The sequence below is a fragment of the Chelonia mydas genome, chromosome 2 (assembly GCF_015237465.2).
Source record: "Chelonia mydas isolate rCheMyd1 chromosome 2, rCheMyd1.pri.v2, whole genome shotgun sequence".
In the NCBI taxonomy this organism is placed as follows: domain Eukaryota; kingdom Metazoa; phylum Chordata; order Testudines; family Cheloniidae; genus Chelonia; species Chelonia mydas.
The window spans coordinates 196,957,257-196,973,503 of NC_057850.1; the positions used below are offsets into that span (position 1 = coordinate 196,957,257).

Sequence of the window (16,247 nt, forward strand, 5' to 3'; positions counted from 1 at the left end):
ATTAACAAACTTAGCCAATGTTAACTAAAGGCTTCAAAATCTCCACCCAAAAAAGATCTTTAAACCTCTCAGGCAAAATAAAAACAAAACCTATGTAAATGGATAGACCTTGCAGCAATCCCTGTAGTTAATTCTCCTTAAATTTAGATAAGTGGGTGTTTTCCACTGCTTAATGAGCTAGGAGAAATGGGAAGCATGTGTGACTGGGACATTTCTAAATATTCTGGGAAGTTATGGATACATCCTGGTTAGGTAGCAGAGAATTTGTTAGTTGATCTTCAGCTTCTGATTCAGATTATTCTGTGTGTGCTTGAAAAGAAGCTTTAGTAGAGTAAGATGTGGTTAAGTAGTCTATTTTTTTAAGATATCATTGAAAGCTTGAAGTTCACCAATGGTAAAATTTAAACTGTGTGGATTGTTTGTGGGTTTTTTAGTATTTGAGTGCTCTTATCATTAATAAAACCTGAATTTGATTAGTTTGGAAGAACTTGTTATTTCCATGAAATGTGTGTCTGATCTTCACACTGCTGTGGTGTTATACCATCACAATGGAAGTCTTTGCTAGGTGTGCAAATTGTTCACTTGGCCAACAAATCAAGCTGGACTCTGACCTCACTATCTGTAATACTGTGCCACTGGAAAGTAGAAATATTGTCTTTCTCTACTTCCCAAGGGCAGCTGACCCCCTCCTCGCCAAAGAGGTGAACCCCTTGCCAGCGCATGTGACTACAGACTATTACATTAATCTGTTTAGCCGCAGTACCAGCTGCTTGCATATTTTTAATTATCTTATAGATGGTATAACAGTGACCTATGAAATAAAATGAAGGTGAGTATTTTTTAACTTTTTATTTTACAGGCTATTTTTCTAAATTTATTTTAATGATCTAATTGTTACTTTTAGGGAGAGCTATAGATGCACATACTTATTTTGGCTGTATAGATTCTAACATCTCAAGGACACTTATTTTCTTCAAAGGTGTTTTCGTACATTAGTACTGCTAATAATAAAGCTGTGGACTGAAAAAACTCACTTTTCATACTTTTTCTGTTGATTAACTAATTTTATGATTCTGAGACTTATGACCAATATGCGTAAATAATTTCTGAATAAATTTTTGAATCGTACATGACTGTAATTTCTAGATTCCCAATATATCCAAACAAACCTTTTCTTCTAGTGGGGACTAATTTCCATGGCAACGTTTGATCATTCAAAATTCTGGGATGTGCAGACACTGTGTGCTCTTCTTTCTGCTATATGCAGTGTTTTTGTATCTGTGTCAGTCCCAGGATATTAGAGAGACAAGGTTGGTGAGGTAATATCTTTTATTGGAAGTTGGTTCAACGATATTAGGTCCCCCACCATGTCTCTCTAATATCTTGGGACTGACACAGCTAAAACATCTAAAGCTTGTCTCTCTAACTAATAAAAGATATTACCTCACCCATCTTGTCCCTCTTTCTGATATTATTCACGCAGAGAGATGATCTGGGTATGAAAAGATGTTGGCACACATTCTTCCTCTTTTTGACAGGCTCTGCTTCTCAGTTGTTTCCTTTCTCCCTGCAGGTTGGTCCTGCTGGCTGAGTGTTTTTCCAGTGCTCCAGCCAGCTACTAGAATTCCTATGGAGTACACACCAAAGAAAGGAAGCAAGAGAGATAAGCTGTGTTTCGATTTCTCCAGCTGTCTGTCATAAGGCTAGTTTGCACAGTGCTTCCATCTTGTGTACCTCTTGTCTTCCCCTGCTAAGAAGCAGCTTTCTCCCATCCTCACAATCATCCTTGGTTGTCTTCACTGATTTTTTTAAAACCACCTGTAGGCAAGAATGTGGCTCCTTTTTCTCATGTGGCCAAAGATCTCCCAGAGAAGAGGAAAATGGAGGAAGATCTGGAGCCCTATGCCCCTACAGTTGCCCCTTTTCTCCTCCTGCCTTCTATGTCCTCCATAAAAAACACCAAGAGATTGTTCCTATGTTTTTTCACATAGCTCAGACACTAAAAATTAGAGCAGAAGGCCTACTGGACTCCTGTCTTTCTACAAGGAAGTTCCTTTCAGAGCTTGGCTTCCTTGTCTACCCTTCTGTTTCCAAGATCGAAGAGTCAGGCTATCCCAACCCCACAAAGCTTTCACCTTACCAAGAAACCTGAAATAGATGGCTTCTCAGTTTGGTTCCCTGCTGTCCACAAGGCCTCCCAATTAAGATTTGATTTTGTCTGTACAACTTCAATCTCTCCTTGCAGTCCTCTGTTCTGACTCTTTTGAACCATTAAATTTGATAGCCTTTAACCTTCTCTTAGTGGAGGTGGCCTGTTTGGTTTCCGTCACTTCATCTCCATGTGTGGGCACTCCAGTTTTGATTTTCTGTGAGGGGAAGGTAATCCTCTGTACCCGTACTGATTCTCTCCTTATGGGATTTTTCTCTGAATACCAGGAGTCCCTAAAAGGCCCTCTGACATTTCCTGTCAATGCAGAGAGCTTTGAAGATTTGCATTCTTCTCTAAATCATTTCAGAAATTCCTTTCCTTTCTCGTTATGTTGAGTGCAGCTCTCTCCCATCCTCACAATCCTCCTTGGTTGTCTTCACTGATTTTTTTTTAAACCATCTGCAGGCAAAAATATGGCTCCTTTTTCTCATGTGGATATGTCTTGTCACTTTTTAAAATCCAGAATCTTTATTCCACAGCTTATCTCCTCTGTACAAATCTCTTCCAGGCGACTCCACTAGAGCAATTTCCACCTTTTTGAACCAAGAAGGAAGAAGCCTCAATTGAGGCATCTTGTCTCAACAGTACTGTGTGGCTCTAACTACTTTAGCATGCACTCATGGCAGGTACTTTCTGTTCTTCCTAAATAGTGGAGCTGGTCTTTATTTTCTGGGAAGCAGAGAAGGTAGCGCAGGCCTCCACTCTAGTTGCCCTTTTGTGTACAAGACATGGGTAAGTGGTTAGAAATAGGAGGGTGAGTGCAAACTAACATGCTTGAGAAGTTCTCAACTGGAGATCAGAGCCTATGAAAGAATTGGGTGCCAAAATCATCTTTATCCACAAGGGCTTCTTGAGAGTTTGATGGTAAAAGGAGAAAAACCAAGGACTGGCATTGCCTTCCTCACATCCCCAGAAAGCATTTTTAGCATTTTTATTTTTTCTTACAGGAAAAGTACAGGGTGTACAGGTGTCATAGTATTGTGAGACTGTTTTTCATGAATTATTCAGTTGTTCACTGTATGCGCCCAGTAAATGAGCCCGTAGTATCTGATCATATTGAATCAGGGTCTATCTTTGATTTTAGTTTTCTGGTCCAAAAAAGAGCTGATCAAAACATGGAAACTGTTGATTCCATAAGAAGAATGTAATGGTTGGCGTGTAAACATCGGGCAAAGGGAATTCCTTACCCTATCTTTCATTTCCCCATATTAATTAAATTATTACACTATTTTTTCCATTAAGGGTCGGTTTCCTCTCCCACTCTGATTTCAGACACTTCAGTGAAATGGGTCTGTTCATGAAACACCAGTTCAGCACTTTTCAGGGACATTGGTTGAAACTATTTGTACACATAAGAAAGCCATCAGTAAGGCATTCTTGGTGAAAAGTGTCTGGGTGAAATCTCTATCGCTATGTCTACAGTACAATTAAAAACCCACAGATGGCCTGTGCCAGCTGACTCAGATTTGTGGGGCTCGAGCTAAGGGGCTGTTTAATTGTGGTCTAGACGTTCAGATTCAGGCTAGAGACTAGGCTCTAGGACTCTGCAAGGTGAGAGGGTCCCAGAGCTTGGGCTGCAGCCAACCCCCAAACATCTACATCTCAAACAGCCCCTTAGCCCCAGTTAGCTGGGCTGGGCCAGCTGCGGGTGTCTCATTGCAATGTAGACATACCCTAAGTGCTCATATAACATGGGTAATTAAGAAGGGTGCTCAGCTGTGGAAGTCTGACACAAGAATTCAAATGAATTCAGGTCTTCCTTTGTTTAGCAAGCACTTCAAATCCCATCTCTTTGCACCAGCCTCACCTTAGTAAGAGATGGTGATAAATACACAAACAACATCCAAGGGTGGAACAGATAACTTTGTCCTTACAAGGATCAAGCTGAAGCTAAATACTATGATGAATGTCTCAATATAGAAATAAAATGCAGTAGATATCAATACACCTTTTGCCTAAAATTGTAGCAGACAGTCCACTGAAAAGGGTGACCAAGGAAATAGCACCCAGTTTGACACACGCATACAGTGTAATGAATCTGGTATAAGATTGGTTGGAAACAATATAACTTACTAATGATTTTTAGATATAAATGGTACTGCTAGATATATAGGTATGATTTAGGTAAACCATAGAACATACTGCAAAGAGGTCCTTTGGTAATCACAGATACAAATGACTTTTTCTTAATTAGCAAAATATATTCCAGTTGTTGATCTACTGTATGCACACAGTAACCACAGTGGTTAAATGTACTTTGTGAGTGAAAAACATTGCACTGGTTAGTAAAATGTTCCTAAACCCCAGCAAAATTGAAAACCACAATAATAAAATTACTGTTTGTTCTGAAATCTGAAGGAGGAGACACCTGTGGTAAGAGGAGGGAACAGAAAATGCATTTAACTGATAAACATCTTCCAAAACACAGTTTAATGAAAGGGTTTTGATGAAGAACAAAAACTGTAAATAAGCTGCATAGCATTTGGGGTCAGACTGGTCCTATTTGCAGGATTTTAAAAAAATATATTTTCTAATTTATATTAAGCACCACCAGTCCTTTTAATAATCTTTAAATAAATAAATAAACAAACCCTGTGCATTAATGTCATTGTCTTGGGTGTTAAAAACTTTTTATAAATCCCCCATATCCTACACAGTGTGACAACTGCTCATTACTAAAAAGAGCATGAATTAAAATATTTATTAAAAGTTCTTAAGCACAGGAGGTCTAAGTAATGCAGTATCGGGATTCCTTTAAAACTCAAAGCTCAAATCATCTTTGTGCCAATGTGACTAAAATTGACAGATAAATGGCACTACATTCTTCTTGGTGTTGAGTTGCACATTTTCAGATCTTAATCATACTGGCGTTTGCTCCTTGGAGAGGAAAACTAGTCCATAAGGTTCTTAGTGACCTAAAAGCAAGAGCATCTGTTGCAGAACCATGAGTGAGTTGTTGGCTGACTTTAGCAGTAAGGGAGCCTGCAGATGATCAATTCCTTTCTCAGCACTAGATGTCATTGCAGCCAGTAGGATTTTAAATGGAGGAGTACTGTATTACAAGTTGCAACAGAACTACTGTAGCTTACCCAAGATAACTTAGTTTTCATATAGACTCTTCTGAAAGTAAATATGATTAGTAATTTCATTTTGCTAAAGAAATGACAATGCTGAAGTTATATGTAAGGTATATAAAAGAGCTGAGGACTGATTAGTTTGTTAGTCCAAAAAGTTTGAACAGAACATTTTCCAAAAATATTGTAAACCTGAAATAATTCTGAAGAGCAATGAGCATCATCTCTGCAACATAAGAGTGCCTCTAATTTAACCTGCTGAATAAAACCAATCTGAACTAATAGGGAAAAAATAGCAATTTCATGAAACAAATATTCTAAGTCATGTGGACATGATAATGATGTCAAAATGAATAGATTTGCAGAGAGAGAGGACATTTTTGATATGTCTTTCTAACCAATAAGACTGCAATATGCTCATGAACTAAAACAAGTTGTGATTGACTGAGTTACCCTGCATGTCATCATACAGTCATTTGCATAAATGTTTTGAAATTGTAAATGTGGGTAAACACTGCTTTAAAACCTCTTGTTATGAGATCTCTCTGATATCAGATAACTTTTTCCTGATGATTCTTCTGTGCCCTAGTTACACCAGTGCAGACTATCTCTAATGAGGTAGGTATCAACAAAGAGAAATACAGAAATGTTGGTACCCTCAAGCAGGGCAGTTGCACCTCCACCCTTCCTGTGTGACTCTCTCTCTAGCTTGATGATTGTCAGAGCTGTAACTTTTAACTTTCGTTATTAGCATCTACAAAACGCAACAATTTTAGACTGTCTTGAAAAGCAGGTGTTTGTATTGGTATAACAAGGGGACATAAGGGAATTACTCAGGCCTGGCTAATAGTTTGTTAGTAGATGTAAATACAAGAAGTGGGAAACGACAAATGTAATGTTAGACCTATTTAGCAGAATTATTCATTTTACCTAGTCCCTTTGTTGCCTGAATATTAACTTAGGAGAATTAGTACATGGTACCTGGAGGACTCACCAATTTAAAAAAAAGTGACTCTGCAATGCTAATAAAAAGTGTGCAAGGTCCTCCAGGTGGTGGCCTCGCACAGGTTATTAAAATAACTTCTGTTCCAGAGAACTGGAGGGTAGCAAAGATGGTACCTTTATTTACAAAGGGCTCTAAGGGTGATCTGGGGAATTAGACAGGTAAGCCTTATATCTGTAAATTGCAAGTTGGCTGAAAAAAAAAATGTAATCCCCCGGAACAGCATACTATGATAATGTCTAGTCAGCACGTTTTGTGTCAATCAAAATAGTCTCTCTCTAATCACTTGAAATTCTTTGTGTATGTCAATAAATTAGTGGATAAAGGAGAACCAGTTGATATAACTTTTCCTTTCAAATGCATTTGACAAAATCCAATAACAGAGGCTTCTTTAGCTAAGTGATCATGAGGTTAGAGGCAAAGTATTGTCGTGGATCAAAAACTGGCTGGAAGGCAGAAAACAGATTAGGAGTAAATTTTCTTCTTGACAAAACGTTTCTCAAGGTCCCTACTAGTTTCAATGCTGTCAGTTATATTAATGATCTGGAAAGGGGAGTGAGCAGTGAGATAGCAAAATTTACAGATATGACAAAGTTATTTAGGTTAGTGAGGACCAGTAAGGACTGAGTAACTTAAGTGAGGACCACTAAGGACTGAGTAACTTCAGAGGAACCTAACCAACCCAGGTTAATGGGCAACACAGTGAAGTTCAATGCTGATAAATGCGAAGAGGAAAAAAATCAATCTACTTGTATACCTTACAAGGTTCTAAATAACTTTCCTGAGTGGATACTGCTATTTGAGCATCATTATAGACAGCTCAATGAACACCTCTACTCAATGTGCAACTGCAGTAAAAAAAAAAAAAAAAAAAAAACAACAATAAAAAAACAAACAAGATGTTAGGATGTACAAGGAATGGGATGAAGAGCAAAACAGAAAATATTATAATGCATTATAGAAATCAGTGGCATGGCCTCATCTGGAATATCAGCATAGTACTGTCACCCCAGTCTCAAAAAGGATATTGCTGGGAGTTCAGAGAAGGGCAACGTGATTTGATTGATATGGGGCATGGAAAAACCCCTCATAACAGATTGGAAAAAGTTCTGATTATTTGCCTTAGAAAGGAGATGAATAAGAGGGGTCATGATAAAAGCATATTAAATAATGAATGATATAGAGAAAGTAGATCAGGAGCTTCTGTTCTCCTTGTCTAATAACACAAGAAGAAGGGGGCATTCAATTAAATCAAAAGGTGGCAAATTAAAAATTTATTTTTACACATTGTGTAATTAGGCTGTGCAACTCACTGCCACATCCCTATCTCATTGCCACATGTCACTGAGGCCAAGACCTTCAGAAGATTTAAAAGGAGATTGGACATATATATAGCTAACAAGACTTCCAAAGTTCTTATAGTTAATGCTAACACATTTTGGAAGGGATATTAAACCTCATGCTTCAGAGCTAAAGCCAACTTTTAACTATTAGAGATCAGAATGAGACCTGTTTGGGATGAGGGTAGCAAATTACCCACATCTGTCTGCTGCAGGTTCCTCTAAAGCATCTGGTGTTGGCCGCTGTCATAGGATACTAGATAAACTACAGGTCTGATCCATTATGGCAGGTTGCTGGGCTTATCAGTTGATTTGTTTACCTGTCCTGACTAGGTGATTGAAAAGGCTTTAGTAGAAAGAGCTTAGATCTTGACAGGAGAAGAGACAGCATCCTCCCTGGAGCTTATTTGGTCATTATTGCTTCTGTCTTCTTTTGTCATGTTATCTAAGATTTGCGGAACAGTTAAATATAGCTTGAAACATAGTACCACCCACAGACTTCCTGCCTGACCTTGGACAGATTGCTCTGTTTCCCTTTGCCACAGTTTTCCCATCTGTAAAAATGAGGACATTTCTGTACCATAGGCTTATATACTGATGTTTATGAAGAGTTCTGGTACCACAGTGATTTTTGTAGAAAAGCGTATACACAAAATAAAGCACTCAGCTGTATTCTGGCAGTTGACTTGTGGTTGTTACTTAAATGAAGAGAACTGTCAATGCAATGTCATGATGGTGAAAAGTACAACTTTCTTACTAGTAATTGGAATTCTCAGAGTTATTGCCTCCAAGCAAGCCTCACTTGCTTTCTCTCCTACCCCAGTTATAAAGAGTATCTGTCTCTCTTCCAGGCAGGAACTAAGGCCCTATGTGCCATTCCCCTCTCTTCTCTCATGGTCTCTGCAGCTCTTTCTCAGAGCAATGGGATTTTCTGAGAGCTTAGCACTTTAAGTGCCTAAATGGGGATCATATAAGTACCTTAGGTAAATAAATGAGATCTGAGTTCTTTGGAAAATCTGGCTTTGAATCTTGGATCTTGCAGCAATATTGCCATTATATGAGCAATAATATGAGTTCATAGTGGACCCAAGATTTTCTCCGCATGCTATATCTGTGTGGAAGTTCTGGACAGAGCAGGAAAGTAATTGTATTTTCCAAACAAAAACAGTCACTGGTCCAGATGGGGAAGGTGGTGCTTGGGGGTGAATAGACCCTCTTTGTTTCAGGTTTGTTTTGCTCTACATACTTGTTGAGTGGTCCTCAAAAATACCATTCTTTTTATTTTCCCATTTTTGTGCAGTAAACGCCTGTACTTTCATAACATTGCTTTCTGCTACTTCCCCTTTTTAAAATGCCATTTTATGCTGTCATAAATAAAACAAATTCTGTGTGTTTCTTGGATGCATGCAGGAGCTGTATGTTTGACAAGAGCTGTTGCTTTCATTTAAATGTAAATATTACATTTAGATATTCAGATTTTCTCATCAATAATGACCTCAAATTGCAGAGCATAAGGCACAATAATTAGGGAAATCATTTAGTCTGACAGCATATAGCATCAATAACTTGTTGCTTCATTGGGTGCTTGTGGAGGTTGAGCTGGGGTCTCAACACATTTAAATAAAAACATTTTAAATAAGTAAACTGAATAAAAATGGCAAATCAGGTTTACTGGGCCCTGGTACATTGTGCTACTTCACATCTTTTTTCTGACAGTAACAGCATTGCTTAAATGTACTTTTAACCCATTTGTTTGGGGTCATTCTGCTGGGGATCCTTTTTTTTCTCTCCACTTGAGGAGTGGCCTAGAGCAGGGAACCAGCCTGGGATATAGACCATGATCTGGAATCTAAGTGTAAATACTTGAGCCCCAACAGCAGTGTTATAATATCCTCTCCTGGGCTACAATACTGTGTGTAACGTTTGTTATCTGAATATTGTTTTAAGGATTAAACTGTTCTGCTTCATTATGAAAAGAAATCTTTAAAGAAAAATAAGTTTAAAATATTTCCAGATACAGGAAGCAGAAGAGCCGTGTACAGTTCCTAATTGCCTTTTAGATAGTATGAGTTCCCTCATTACCTGTGATTTAAGCTAAAAATGAAGTAATTATAGATAACAGTGTTTATCTGGTTGATCTTGGCACCTGCAGTCCTAATGCTCAAGCTTTTCCCATATTGCTGATGTTACTAATTTCCATCTCCTATACTTCCACTGATTTTAATGCCTGGTGTCCAATATGAATTCCTACCTTGTTTGAATATTATACTGTGTAAAGGCTTCTTGTAGTAGCTAGTAGACTTCGTAGGACATGTATTCATGTAAATCAACGGGATCATAGAATGGTCCTATTTTTGGGTACAATGTTATGTTCCGTATCCTACGATAGTTACCTGATGTGAATTAGTAGGATTTCGACTCTCCCTTCCTCTTTCTCCTTTTGATCTATCTGAATAGAACTGTTGTTTATTTCATAGTGTGTTTGGGTAGGCTCAACCACATTCTTTAGCATATTGATGTCCATATATTTTACTTCAGGTATTCCATTATGTTGTGGATCTGGAGTCAGCAGCAGACCTGGGAGCTGCTGGCATAGCAGCTAAGCTCTGTTCGTTGAAGAGTCTCCCTTTCAGCTCCCCTTCCAGAACTACAACAGCCAGATCGCATCCTCTTCAGAATAGTACTAAATTCTTATTCAATAAACGCCAGAATTACTTACCAGAACAAAATATTCTTACCCTTCTCTGTTTTGGCTCCTAATTACATCATTTGGACTGGATTTCAGAGAAATAATCCTCTCTGAGACGTTGCAGTTTCCTGCTATTCTGCCATCCCAGTGGTGCAGAAAAGGCAAAGAGGGTAACATTTTTTTCCCCAAAGCACCTAAGTGACACAGAAACACAGTCCCTTGACTTTTAATAAGTTTTGAGCTCCCAGATGCCAAGGCCACTTATGAAAATGGGGCTTAGGAGCCTAAGTCACTTAGGCCAGCATGTTTGAAAATTTTAGCCAGAGTGCCTAGATCAAAACTATAAACTCATAGACTTTAAGATCAGAAGGGACCATTGTGATCATTGTAGGCCACAGAACCTCACTCACTCCTGAAATAGAAGTAAAATTCTGCCCATTATTTTCCCTCCTTTCCTACAAGGTATAGTACTTTCTTTCCTTTAAGTGTTACAGAGCCACTCCAATTCACCCCAGCCGAGGAGAGGATCACACTGGATCCCTCCTCCAGTCCCGTATCTCAGCCAAGTGGCAGGGTATGGCAGGCTGTCCCTGTAGTTCAGCAGCCATGGATAAAAGGGAGCTGCTCCTACTATCTGAGTGGACTCCACCTTCTTGTGGTGTGAATTCCATCTCTTGGAGCAGCTTCATGAGAAAAGTAGTTTCAGCTGCTGGGACCTTCAGTTTCATCTTAGCAACCACTGCTGCTGACCATAGTACTTACAATTCTTCTGCTCCCCTTCCAGCTGCACATAGGCAGTGGGAAGACGGTGCTGCTGCTGCTTAGGCTTCAGCAGAGCAAGCCAATGTCATAAGGATTTCTGATCCTTAAAAGGGTAAGTCAGCTGTTTATTCTTTATGGGGCCTAGTCATTGTTCCTTCAAGCTCAGCAACCAAGCAGTGGGACCACACAGAAAACAACATGCAACAATGGTTTTCACAGTGGACAGCAGCTTCTTCTGTGGGTCACAGCAGTCTTTAACAAAAGTCTTTCCTTTTGGGTCCAGGCACTTACACTCAGATTTCAGGTCATCGTGTGGATCCCATGTTAGTTCTCCTCCAAGGGGTAAGATCATCTTCAGCAGGTTAATAAATAGGTCTCAGAGAGATGGGCAGAAAAAACCCTTGAGCAGTGATATGAGAGCAGTCCCCCTGATGAATCCATTTTCGGTTCTTTCAGGCAGCCCAACATTTCACAGTCCCTGTCTGGCTCAGATCATCAGCAAATAAAAAGCACTTGGGAAGTGTCTGAAGGACGAAGCTCCCATTGCTTTCCAATTATTGGGTACTAAGGGAAAAATACAGGAATACACTTAAAAATATTTAAAGGAGAACAGGAGTCAGGAAAAAGGAACACAATGAGGCAACAGAAGATGTTTTTTCTTCTGGACCCTTTTTTTTTGAGAATCTCCAGCTAAACCACAGTAATCACAAGCAAGGCACACCACCTTTTTTCCTGCAAAGATGCTAGGATCACTCTCTCAGTTACAGTGATTCCCACAGATGCGTGGGTGGAATTCCAAAAGAAACCACAATTTAAAAAAAGCAATGAGATTACATAGGCCCATGCAAGGTACACCTGTGGATTCATTGATTCTGGGATACCCCTCTAGAAGATAACCTGTTGCCATATCAAATTCCTCCCAGACAATAGTCACATGTGTTCATGATCATGGAAAGCTTATCTCCAGAAGAAAATGCCTTGTACCCTGAGCATTTTGCTTGATCAGTGGATAAGATCATTTAGGTCCTCCAGAAGAAGGGCATTTACCTTTCTTCATCCAAATAGAGTAGCTGAGAAAAATAGTGAAATAGAATATATGGGACAGGTGTAGAGGATGCAGGATCAGAGGAGTCCACTTAAGCATGGTACCTACTCCTTTTCCACACACACCTTTTCCAAGTGGAGAAGCATGGGACAGACACTTTAGTTTTGTGAACAAGGCACCTCTCCTCACTTCACGGGATAGGTATTAGAAATAATCGCTAATTGATTCTTGCTACAACCCAGTATATCGGGTATCTAATTGTTTGATGCACTGACATCTGATATCTTCTGAAAAAAGCCTGGTTTAAAGAAGGCATTTGTCTCCTCCTGCAGATTCATAGAATTAGAGTCATGAAATGTAGGCCTGGAAGGGACTTCTAAAGATCATTATATCCAGAGCCCTGTGTTGTGGCAGAACCAAGTCAACCAAGATCATCCCTGGCAGGTGTTTGTCCAACTTGTTCTTAAGCACCCCCAGTGATGGGGATTCCACAACCTCACTGAAAAGCCTATTCCAAAGCCTAACTGTCTTTATAGTTAGAAAGTTTCTCCTAGTATCTAACCTAAATCTCCCTTGCTGTAGACTAGGCCCATTACTTCTTGTCCTACCCTTAGTGGGCATGGAGAACAATTGATCACTGTCGTCTTTATAACAGCCCTTCACATATTTAAAGACTGTTATTAGGTTTTCCCTCAGTCATCTTTTCTTAAGACTGAACATGCCCAGTTTTTTTAACCTGACCTATGAGGAAAGGTTATTCTAAACCTATCATCATTTTTGTTGCTGTTCCCTGAACTCTCTCCAATTTGTCCACATCTTTCTTGAAGTATGGTGCTCAGAATTGGACACACAACTCCAGCTGAGGCCTCACCAGAACTGAGTAGGGTGGGATAATTCTTCTTGTGTCTTACATAGGACACTCCTGTTAATACATCCCAGAATATTAGCCTTTTTCACAGCTGCATCACATTGCTGGGGCATATTTACTTTGTGATCCACTTGTAATCCCCCCAGAACCTTTTCAGCTGTTATTCAGTCTAGCCAGTTATTCCCAAAATGGGAACTCAGTGTGTGGTTGTGTTTGATTTTTACTTCCTATGTGAAGTACTTTGCACTTGTCTTTATTGAATTTCATCGTGTTGATTTCAGGCTGATTCTCTAATTTGTCAAAGTTGCTTGGAGGACTGGATTCGAATGCAAAAGTGCTTGCAACCCCTCCCAGTGTAATGTCATCTTCGGATTTTAAAAGCATACTCTCCACTCCATTAGCTAAGTCATTAATGAAAATATTGAATAGTATTGGACCCAGGACTGACCCCTGCATAGACCCTCTTATATGCACCCTCTCAGTTTAACAGCAAACCATTGATAACTATTATTTTAGTACAGCCTTTCAACTAGCTGTGCCACCCACCTTATAGTAATTTAACCTAGACCACGTTTTTCTAGTGTGGTTATGAGAATGTTACATGGGACTATGTGAAAAGCTTTATTAAAATGAAGATATACCACATCTACAGCTTCCCTTTATCCACTAGATCAGTAACCCCAGTCAAAGATTTCTAAGAGCTCATTGTTATTTTTGTAACTTAGAGAGTATGCATGAATGGCGCAAGCTGGAATCTAAAACTCCTTAGCATACATGTGAAAACACTTTATATTCAAGAGGGTAATACAGGTGTGAAAGAATAGAGAAGAGAATTGAGGTGTCTAAGGAGGAGAAGCTGACTCCTTCAGCCACCTGCAGACTCAGCCTTCATTCCACAGATCTGCCTCTCTTCCCATTCATGAGCGTAGAGTACTTTTTCACATATAAGTAATGCAACCATCCCAAATTCACTCCAATAAAACTTTTATGCCGCACCTTTGCCATTAAAGATGCAGTCAAAAGCAAGGTAAGAAATTCAGAAGTTGAGGTTCTATAAGTAACATTATTTCAGCTGCATGTTTTATAATGTAAACTTTAAAATATGACCACTAATATTTCGGCTACACATTTAACCAGTTACACAGGAATATAAAATACAAAATACATACAAGACAGCCCAAATATTAGAATTTGCATTTTCCTTTATTTTATTTATGCAATCCAAATGTTGTATCAACTCATGCTTTTGCATTTAATTTTCTAGTTTGATATGAAACAATTGCTTCTGCTTTATTAATGGTTTAAATGGTTCCAATTGGTTCTTGAAGTTCACACCTCAGTGAAGCAAATGGGGTGTGGTAGACCTGAGTTCCAGTCTTCATTGCTCATTTCATTTTGACTTGCAAATTTTCTGCGAACCTGGGTTAACGAAGCACCTATGTGTGAGTTTACTTTGTGGAGGATACATCAGCTTAGAAGGAAATCTTTTAAAAAATCATTTTAAAAAATGAAAGCTAAATATTTGTTGAATGTTGTAGAATGCCACCAATATGGTAAATAGCCTCTAAAATTGTGGGATTTATGATTTTTTTTAAACACCTTATCTTCTTCTGTCTCTGATTTAAAGCTAGTTTTCCTGGCTTATTTTGTGTTAAATACCAAAAAAAATGTTAAATTTCCATCATGTAATATGGAGCAGCGACCCCTGTGCATGCCTGGCTGGTCAAAGAGCAGTGTTGAGTGATGTCCGGCGGGGACAGAACTTCGTTAAACTCTGCTATTGAGTGCGCTCAGAGTAATATTTTCAGTTGCTTAGAACATTTTTTTTTGTTTTTTTTTTTGTTTTTCCACAAGTTGAAACAGGGTGTGGATTATGTACTTGCCAGATTTCAGCTTCAGCTGTTTTACTGTAGGCCTGTTGAAAACATGTCTTCAGAATTTAGTTACACTGAGAAAAATGTATCATTTACACTCTACTAACTCAAACTGTTGACGTCATTTTGCTCAAATTTTCCAAAATAATTTAGGCAGAGAGCAAGCGTAGACATCTTCAGCACAAAAGCAGAGGACTGTTTTGGAAGTTTTACTGGTATGTGAAACCCTAAGTTAGAGGGAGACTTTTTTTAAAAAAAAATGAGCTGCTGTAAAACCGTCACCACTGGCAGCTTCTGTAATAAACATATTGGGACAGATTCTGTTCTCAGTTATACTCGCTTTATGTCTGCACTAACTCAGCTGTCATGGCCATGTCAGTGCAGAGTAATTCAGTGACTATAATTCCCTTTTAAAACTGACCCAGTGTGTATATATAACAAGACCTGCTTGGCAGCTGTTATAATGGCATCGGTGATGCTACAAAACTGGACAGGAAATGAAGAATACTATATGCTGTATCCGGTAGAAACCATAGGGGAATTTAAGTAGGCAGAATACTGTAGAATATCAGGGTTGGAAGGGGCCTCAGGAGGTCATCTAGTCCAACCCCCTGCTCAAAGCAGGACCAATCCCCAACTAAATCATCTGTGCACCCTGGCAATCTGCTGCCATACGAGCGCCTTGGGGCTGTTGCAGGTGGCACAAGTTAAAGCAACCTTTAGCCGAGACAGACCAAAATTGGAGGAGCCCAAAGATTTCTTAAAGCAGCCTTCACATACCACCCCAAATTTCACTCAGCTCTTCAGCTGCAGCCAAGGAACTGGGCTTAGAAGTAAATCCTTAATGTAGGAAACAATATGAGAAATTCACCTCTTCTTAACTGAAAGATGACATCTCCACCAGCATAGTGCCCCGACAGTCATTGGGGGTATTTGTTCAGAATGATCTCCGAGGAACTGGGTGGGAGGGGAGAAGTTCTTACAGCACCTGCCTGACCTATCTTAACCCTATTTAGGCAATGAGATCTGATATGATCACACCTTGAGATTAAAAGAGTGATTTCTCCATTTCAGGTTTAGTTTCTTCCTAGGAAACCAAGGAATCTCCTAAGAGAAGGACATAACTTTAACAACAATAACAACACGCTGCCAAGGCACATATGCCCCTGAATGTGTCCTTGATGATTTACAGTAAAATTACTATTTGAATTTGTGATAGACTTGAGGAAGACTTTCTGCGAAGGTCTGGGTTACTTTGGTTAGATCATCAAGTGGCTAGTATTATTCTTGAGATTCAATTCAGAGGAAGATGTAGGAAATATAGGTCTAATTCTTTTATTCAAACTCAGTGAATGGTTTGGGACAATTAATTTCCAATTGTTT

General features: G+C 39.1%; 1 protein-coding gene across 10 annotated transcripts in view; it reads left to right on the forward strand.

Annotated features, from left to right (window-relative positions):
- Nucleotides 1-16,247, forward strand: part of TBC1D5 (TBC1 domain family member 5) — a 472,491-nt gene that overhangs the window by 250,089 nt on the left and 206,155 nt on the right. The window contains exon 3 of one of the 10 annotated variants that reach the window (XM_043540980.1): nt 1,574-2,835. The exons of the other annotated variants lie outside the window; for them this stretch is intronic. The gene's annotated coding sequence lies outside the window, so the exon portion shown is untranslated. The remainder of the gene's footprint in view (nt 1-1,573; nt 2,836-16,247) is intronic. 10 annotated transcript variants of the gene reach the window in all.